Below are 9906 nucleotides of genomic sequence, written 5' to 3' on the forward strand. Positions count from 1 at the left end.
GTTGCATGGCTGATTACCGGTAATTAAAGCATGCAGTAATTTTCCATTACGACAGTGCGTGTACCCTGGGGTGTGTATAACGTATTAGAAATATCATAGTTTTCTAGAGAACATCCTGTCTATGTGTAATACAGATTAATGACATTACACAAATTTTTTTTCGTTAAATGTAGTTAAGTATCTGTGTCCATTCCCTATTGCAACACTACAATTCTTTCGAAGAAAAAAATGTTAAAATTAAAAAAAAAAAATCATTTATATAAAATAAAGAAGAAAAAAGTAGCAAATAAACTTATGTAACTACGCATTGAGTAAACATAATTTCACTTTACATGTACAAACCATTGAGAAAACGTATATATAGATGTGTTTAAAAAGGCCAATTCCCAGTGGATTTATTTCACACTAGGACCACAGGCACTTGTCTCAGAATTTTGTTTCCTATAAACCTTAATACAGGGACTTTCTATACTAACTTAGTATAGAAAGTCCTGCTTAATATAACATTAAAAGTATAGTAGGACATTTTTTTTCTGAGACAAGTGCCTGTGACTAGGAACTAAGATAACTAGAACTAAGTTCATTGGAAAGTCTTTTTGTCTGATACATGTATACCTATGGATAATGTACATAATTAAGAACAGCTTCAAATATATGCCTGTAAATTACGGTACGTCTAAAAACCGTTCAGGACCTCCTGAGTGCAGACAGGACATAAAAAGTCACTCAGGACATGTATATATGTTTCAGTGAGCGTTGAGGGTATACATTCGATAGATAATTTAATATTTGATCTTATAATTTTGGTTTTGATAAAATCAAACCAACATTAAAGAAGTTATTTGGGATACGTCATGCATGACCGATGATCATATTCAATACCAATCATCATTTTGATTACAACGTTTGATCTTTAATAATTAGGACTGATTGGTGATGGTTATAAACACATACAAGTAAACTTTGCAAACAAAAAAAAAAAAAAAACGTTTCCTTGGAAAAAATATAAAAATACATGAATATTGTTTTTACAAAAAAAGTTAAATAAATTTTTCGTTTTGTATGTAATAATTGAAGCCATTTAGAAATATAAGAAATCTTCACATAGTCGGGAAATTTTCAATTCAAGTTATTTCATTTGAAAACGTTAACAAATATAGATCTTATTCGATGTAAAATGTGGCGTCCTTGGAGATCTTGCTGGTCTCACGCAGATATAGTGTTGTGGTTTTTAAAGTCCAGCGCGCTGGTGTGTAACGTCTAGCGCTGTAGATCTCAGAAAGTCGAGCGCTAGAGATGTTTTGTTCAGAGTTGGAGATTTAAATATTAAAGTTGAGGACACAATGTGTCCTCTCAATCACTTTTCAATCCTTTATCAAATGTTAATATCGTCGTGAAATGCATGGAATAATTGCCACTGAACGTTTTATTAAAAAAAAACATCCAACAATCACTCAGGCAAATGCAAACCAAATGCGCAGATTTTTTTTTTTTGAACAACGACTATCAAAAACATTGTTCTTTTTAAATGGATAAGGGAGATAAATCGAACGCATTTCGACACGTAAATAAACGAAACTCAACGTAAGGTTACGCAACATTCAATAACACAAAACCAATTGGAATATGGCATGTTATTGGTTGCAAACATTTGATATTTTTCATTTAAATGCAATATTTTTTATTTAGTTGATATATTTCTTCATTTAAATGCAATATTTTTTATTTGAATGGTATATTTTTTTCATTTGAATGGTATATTTTTTCATTTAAATGCAATATTTTTTATTCAAATGGTATAATTTGTCATTCAAATGCAATATTTTTTATTCAATTGGTATAACTTGTCATTTTAATGCAATATTTTTTATTCAATTGGTATAGAAGTTTTTTATCTATATGCAATAATCGCATTATGGGAAATTCTTTGACGTCATAAGGTCAAATTTGCAACAACGTTTGTGATTGGTCGGTAATTGTTTGGATTTCTCACCTTTCTTTCTAAACATAAGTGACCAAGAATTAAAAACGCGTCAGAATATCGCCCCTCAAACTAAATCTGGCGTTCGCGCGAGTCCTGCACTGGCTGTTAAAATCTTCTGGTCCTCACTATTATTTCTATTGCAAAATTTCGATGGTCAAAACGTTCGGACCACAACTTTTCAAAAACTTTCATTGTATATGGATCTAAATGCAAGTATATCGTTGTTTTTTTTATAGATTAGACGGCACCGTTGGTTTTCCCGTTTGAATGGTTTTACACTAGTCTAGTCATTTTGGGGGGCCCTTTATAGCTTGCTGTTCGGTGTGAGCCAAGGCTCCGTGTTGAAAATCGTACTTTGACCTATAATGGTTTACAAATTATGACTTGGATGGAGAGTTGTCTCATTGGCACTCATACCACATCTTCTTATATATATATACAACGTAAACCAGACGTTTCTCAGACTGTTTTCTTTTTTTATAAATCCTTTGCCGCGCGTTGTGTACTGATTGATACTTCATTCTGGGAGAACAGGATTTATTTCAGTACTAGTTGTTATTATCTTTGAGCAAACTTCCATCGAGTAATTGAAAATACTCTATAATGTCGGTGCTTTGTGTCTATTGTCTTAATGTTAGTTTTTTTTTTTGTGTGTGTCTCGTACCGATCTTTTGACTAATTGCAACTGATTAGTGCAGGTTGTTCTTTTATTGTACTGTTACACCACTGTCCAAGGTAAGGGGGAGGATTGGGATCCCGCTAACATGTTTAACCCTGCCACATTTTGTATGTATGTGCTTGACCCAAGTCAGGAGCCTGTAATTCAGTAGTTGCCGTTTGTTGCTGTGTTATACATATTTGTGTTTCGTTCATTTTTTGTACATTAATTCGGCCGTTAGTTTTCTCGTTTGAATTGTTTTACATTTGTGATTTCGGGGCCTTTTATAGCTGACTATGCGGTGTAGGCTTTGCTTATTGTCGAAGGCCGTACGGTGACTTATAGCTGTTGATTTCTGTGTAATATGGTCTCTTGTGGAGAGTTGTCTCATTTGCAATCATACCACATCTTCGTTTTTATATCACCCTTACCATATTCTTAATTTGCCTGTCCCAGGTCAGGAGCCTGTAATTTAGTGGTTGTCGTTGGTTCATGTCTCGACTCATATTTGATATTTTGTAAATTGTTTTGTTATGTATAATTAGGCCATTAGTTTTTTCGTTTGAATTGTTCACACTTTTCATATCGGGCCTTTTATAGACGACTTTACAGTATCAGGTTTTTGTCATTGTTGAAGGTCTTACGATTGTCTATAATTGCTTACATCCACTTCATATTTGAACTCCGGTGGATAGTTGCCTTATTAGCAATCATATCCCATCCCATCTCTTCGTTTTTATATTATATACCTGACTTCTAAATTCGTGTTTTCCTGAACAAGCATGAAACATTTGTCACTGGGCGTTAAAAATTAGCAACAAACAATCAATCAATTTAAAATTGTGTTAAATAAGTGGAAAACCATTTGATATTTATCTATTTGTTGGGGTGGGGACAGAAGGATTTCATATATGAATATGGTTGCCTGGTAAGAGCTGAAAAATAGGCATGATTAGCGACAGATTAAAATGAATAATTATACCCTCTCTTCCCTTCCCCATCCTTCATCTATAAATTTAAACTGACCACCACGGAATAGCCCAATAGTGTTCAAAGTAGCGTTAAACACCAATCAATCAAAATCCCTTCCCTAGAATATCAAATAATCGTCCCTTAACTGTTATTGTCCGACGGTGTAGTTCCTATATTTATCCAGCTTATCGTCCTACACGGATGTCCTACTAAGGCTGTCATACCATAAAAACGTTTATAACACAGCTCACATTCTAATATATCTACATTCATAAATTCATTAGTCATTTAGACTAAACGACGCCATATGTTTGTTATGTGCCTCTTCCGTCTAAACAACCTATCAAAAAAGAATAGGTGGAAGAGAGCCAGAAGATCTTCCCAATGCAAAAAAAAAAAACAGAAATGGACTTCTTCTGGCTCACTACCGAAGAACCAAAAAAAAAACGCGCCCCATTAATATGTTTTAAAAACGCCTTGTTCCTACCATTTTTTCCTAAAAATTGGCATTGTTAAATATATATACAAATATATATATAATCATCATTACAATGCTATTGTATTTTTATAAGACCTACTTTATTACATGATCTGGGACTAATGACATCTATCTATAAGTCCAAGCATACAGTAAATTATTATAATATGAATATGTTTCTTGTTTTAATAACCACATATGATGCTATGCATGAGTCACCATTTATCAGGACAGGAATTGGGTTTACATAGAGAGAATAATATTAATGTGCAAAAAATAGATAAGGGGCGGGACCAAACATAAAGATAACATAATAAAGAAATGATGAAATATAAAGAATACGTTGATTGTTTTTTGGTTGCCTTATGTCCAGTGACAAATATTTCACGCACGTTTAGGACAAATATAATAGAGATCAAAGGATAAAGAAAAGAGTGAAATGGTAAAACTAAAAGATTTAGAATTATAGAAACGATCTTTGATCTGAACCCCCTCCCCCTCCCCTCACACACACACCATAACCATTACTGCCAATACTCGCATATATACATCTCTATACAAATATCTAAATCTGAACCCCCTCCCCCCTAGACACCGAGGTTCTCAGTGGATCCGCCCCTGTTAAATGTATCTTATTATATACATTTTGTACGGGTCTAGATAAATAGCTAAACGTACAATCCTACAATTTGTTGGATACAAATCATTAGAGATTTGTATCTAATTAAATTATATACTGTGTAACAAAATAAAGTTACTTGTATACCCCCCCCCCCCCCCCCCCCCTCTTTCCCAATGCAGTATTGAAAAGTAAATCACTTAAAAGTCCTGAAGAAAAATATGTTTTGAAATATGCCCTGAATACTTATTTATGCAAAGACATATAGTAGTTATTGAACTACTGTGGGGCTTGAATAAAAATTCTATCTAAGTAATTCGGAGATTGGAACAGTAAATAAAGCTCAGCAACGAATCCTTAATGTACAATGGTATGCGGTATAAGACATGAGAGCACATATTATAGATAGTCCAAAATATGAAGTTCACGCCTTCATATACAGTGTACGTCCTATGTCATAGGACTATTGTTGTAACATGGGTTAGTAACTGGTTCCACTGAATTTATCCCGAATTGTCTTTATTAAAGAATTAGTTCCGGAGTATCACAGCTCAGGTCTCTTCTTGTGGGTCTCTGTGAGCTGGTTCTGCTGTCGTAATTAGGTGATTTTTTTCTACATGTAGCAAAAAAGAGGGGACTTAGTCCAAATAATTATAACGTCCTGGAGGGCTTTTTATTCTTATTATGTTTGCCTTCCTGCAATGTCACTGAGGATCAAGAAAAGTAAGAAATGATATAGCATCAGAGAACGTCATGATAATAGAAATAATAGCTAGGACCAGAAGATTTTAACAGCCAGTGCACGAACTCGCACGAACGCCAGATTTAGTTAGAGGGGTTATATTCCGACGCGTTTTTTTAATTCTTGGTCACTCATGTTTAGAAAGAAAGGGAAGAAATCCAAACAATTACCGACCAATCACAAACGTTGTTGCAAATTTGACCTTGTGACGTCAAAGAATTTCCTATAATGCAATTATTGCATATAAATAAAAAAAAAAAACTACTTTACCAATTGAATAAAAAAATATTGCTTAAAATGACAAGTTATACCAATTGAATAAAAAATATTGCATTTGAATGACAAATTATACCATTTGAATAAAATATATTGCATTTAAATGAAAAAATATACCATTTAAATGAAAAATTATACCATTTGAATAAAAAATATTGCATTTAAATGAAGAAATATACCATTTAAATAAAAAAAAATATTGCATTTAAATGAAGAAATATACCAATTAAATAAAAAATATTGCATTTAAATGAAAAAATATCAATTTTTTGCAACCAATACCATGCCATATTGGAACACTATACATTTATTTCCCGTGCCGGTGGGAGATATGAAGATTTGTTCACCCAAGAATATTCATATTTCACGAGGGCTCTGCCCGAGGGAAATATGATTTTTCGAGGGTGAGCAAATCTTCATATCTCCCGAGGCAAAGGAAAATGAATGTTTTATTCCACTGCCTATGCTTTGTTTACTATCTATACATTAAATATTATTTTGCATACATTTTTTTTCTTATCCGCTTGTTTTTGTAAGTCAAACTAAATACGAGATACCCATTGATAAACAGTAAGGATCAAAATTTAATTATAAGTCTTTTTGTTTTATCGTCTGAAATAAATTTGAACATGATAATGATTTTTGCTATCGCTATTTTAAGAAGAATAAGAAGTTCAAAACGTTATGTACATTAACCGCGCGTAACGTCGCACGAAGTAATCCCGACATTTCAGAGGGGAATATGATCCTAAGAATGGAATATGAAGATTTGTTCAATGACATGTGGGATAGTCTCAACCAATCAAATATTGATTAAACTATCAATATGTTTAAACAGTGGAATAATAATGTTTAACCAAAACAATAAATTACAAGGTTGCAAAATGAATATTAAATTCTTTACTGATGTCTTTGAACACTAGATGCAATATCGGTAGAAATTTTTACTGCATAAAATTACAGCTCCCTTGCGATACGTTCGTCGAGTTTCGTCCGTTCGTAAGATGTTGAGAGACCTCTATTAAGTGTATTTATAAAAAAGGTTAGTCCCTCCATGTAAACGTCAAGCATCAGACTGGATTCTTCATATCTAGTTTAACCGTTTATTATACATGTTAAAATTCCCATGACGATAATTACACATGCGTATTAGATATCGGGTGAGCCGTACCGTAGTGGATAAATGACTATATACATATAGCATTAACTTACTAACGAGGCAGAGCCTAAAGCATCCGTAGTTCTATCCTTGTCTGCTGAGTCTCGGCTCGGCAGCAGGGATACCACTTCGCCAACTCGACACTCACTCTTTTTTATTTTATTATATCAAATGTATTATTCTTTTGGCTTAGTTTTTGTGGATAATTTTGGAAATGCATAGGAAATGAACCTTTTCATTCTTGTTTCCCCTATCGGAATAAATGTTGTGCGTGTTTCATTGAAATGTTTACTTAATATATGAATCCTTCTGTTATAGAAGTGAAAATGCCTATATATATATACTATCTTTCTATAAAGTGAAATGGAAGAGCACGCCTGACGACAAAAAATAAAGTGTCCTCCGTACAATTTTTTTTATCAAATTTTTTGGCAGATTGAATTAAAATTAATTCTTTTTTCTCAGTTCTTGTATGTTTTATATTTCGGATTATTTTTTATCATGATATTTAGTCTTAGTTTGTTGCATTATACATCATCATATATGGGATAAAGAATAAAGATACCCCTTTTTCACAGGATGGAGCTGATACAAGGCGTGCAAAAGCATACGAAAAACTCGACGACTCGGCATAAATTCTTTTTAGTCTGGTCGTGTATCAATATTGTTGTTGCTGTTAACAAATACCCGAAGTTTCCCTGCTGTGCAGAGAAAAAAATAAATAATACGTCATTTCTCATATTCTCTTCATCGTACGTGTACTCATGTGTTAACGTATATAAAAAACATTGCAAAGGAAGCAAATGTAGATTTTAAACATATTGAGGAGTGTAAGAATCTAAACCAAATAAAAACACTTAAAACTGAATTAAAAGTTAAACTCCTTAATCATTATGAAAAATTATATAAACATAAATTTGAGAAAATAGATAATAGCAGTAAACTTCTATTATATAAAACATTAAAACAAAGTAATAAAATAGAAACATATCTGAACTCTAATATATTTGAAAATAGACGTAATATCACTAAATTAAGATTAAGTGATCATAATTTATTAATAGAAAAAGGGAGACACCTAAAAATCCCTAGGGAAAACAGGTTGTGTCAGTCCTGCAATACAATTGAGGATGAAAAACATTTTCTTTTGTATTGCAGGAAAAACGCTTCCATTAGACCAGTTTTTATTGAAAAATTAACAAAGGCTAAAAGTATAGAAAATTTTGAAAGCCTCAATGAAAATGAAAAAAATGATAAATATTCTTTGCCCATCAACACAAAAACAGGTAGAAAGCATAGGTTCCTTTATTAAAAAGTCATTGGCACTAAGGATAGGGGACTCATAATTTAATTTTGAACTATTTTCATTAGTTTGTTTAATATGATTATACATGCTTTTTTCTTATCTTTAAGTTAATGTTGTTTTTGTCACAAATCGTACAAGTTGGTTTATATGGCAATAAAAGTTTGATTTGATTTGATTTGTTAAACAAAATCATTGATCATGATGTATAAATAGCTTCAATTTATAATCATCATGTTTACATTCTTTAATAGACGAGCGGTTGACACGTTGGACTTGCAATAGAGGGGATATGGGTTCGAATCTTATACTATCTCGGTTAGACTTTTTTCAAGAATTTTTCACCTATTTTGAATGATAGTTTCATTAACAGTGATATTTTAAGGAAATGTTGATCAAAGTATTTAAAATTCCCACAATATGTGCATGACGATAATTACACATGCGTATGTACATACAGGATATTGCACAACAAAGCCAGTACAGTTTAAATAGTTAAATTTTCCTATTAGATATCGGGTGAGCCGTAGCGTAGTGGATATATAATGACTATTTACATATAGCATTAACTTACTAATGAGCCTAAAGCATCTAGTTCTATCCTTGTCTGTTGAGTCTCGGCTCGGCAGCAGGGATACCACTTCGCCAACTCGACACTCACTCTTTTTTATTTTATTATATCAAATGTATTATTCTTTTAGCTTAGTTTTTGTGGATAATTTTGGAAATGCATAGGAAATGAACCTTTTCATTCTTGTTTCCCCTATCGGAATAAATGGTGTGCGTGTTTCATTGAAATGTTTACTTAGTATATGAATCCTTCTGTTATAGAAGTGAAAATACCTATATATATATACTATCTTTCTATATAGTGAAAAGGAAGAGCACGCCTGACGACAAAAAATAAAGTGTCCTCCGTACAATTTTTTTTATCAAATTTTTTGGCAGAATTTAAATTAATTCTTTTTTCTCAGTTCATGTATGTTTTATATTTCGGATTATTTTTTATCATGATCTTTAGTCTTAGTGTGTTGCATTATACATCATCATATATTGGATAAAGAATAAAGATAACCCTTTTTCACAGGATGGAGCTGATACAAGGCGTGCAAAAGCATACGAAAAACTCGACGACTCGGCATAAATTCTTTTTAGTCTGGTCGTGTATCAATATTATTGTTGCTGTAACAAATACCCGAAGTTTCCCTGCTCTGCAGAGAAAAAAATAAATAATACGTCATTTCTCATATACTCTTCATCGTACGTGTACTCATGTGTTAAACAAAATCATTGATCATGATGTATAAATAGCTTCAATTTATAAGCATTATAAAATTGAGAATGGAAATGGGGAATGTGTCAAAGAGACAACAATCCGACCATAAAACAGACAACAGCAGAAGGTCACCAACAGGTCTTCAATGCAGCGAGAAATTCCCGCACCCGGAGGCGTCCTTCAGCTGGCCCCTAAACAAATATATATACTAGTTCAGTGATAATGAACGCCATACTAAACTCCAAATTGTACACAAGAAACTAAAATTAAAAATAATACAAGACTAACAAAGGCTAGAGGCTCCTGACTTGGGACAGGCGCAAAAATGCGGCGGGGTTAAACATGTTTATGAGATCTCAACCCTCCCCGTATACCTCTAGCCAATGTAGAAAAGTAAACGCATAACAATACGCACATTAAAATTCAGTTCAAGAGATGT

The sequence above is a fragment of the Mytilus californianus genome, unplaced genomic scaffold (genome assembly GCF_021869535.1).
Source record: "Mytilus californianus isolate M0D057914Y unplaced genomic scaffold, xbMytCali1.0.p SCAF_13, whole genome shotgun sequence".
Classification (NCBI taxonomy): domain Eukaryota; kingdom Metazoa; phylum Mollusca; class Bivalvia; order Mytilida; family Mytilidae; genus Mytilus; species Mytilus californianus.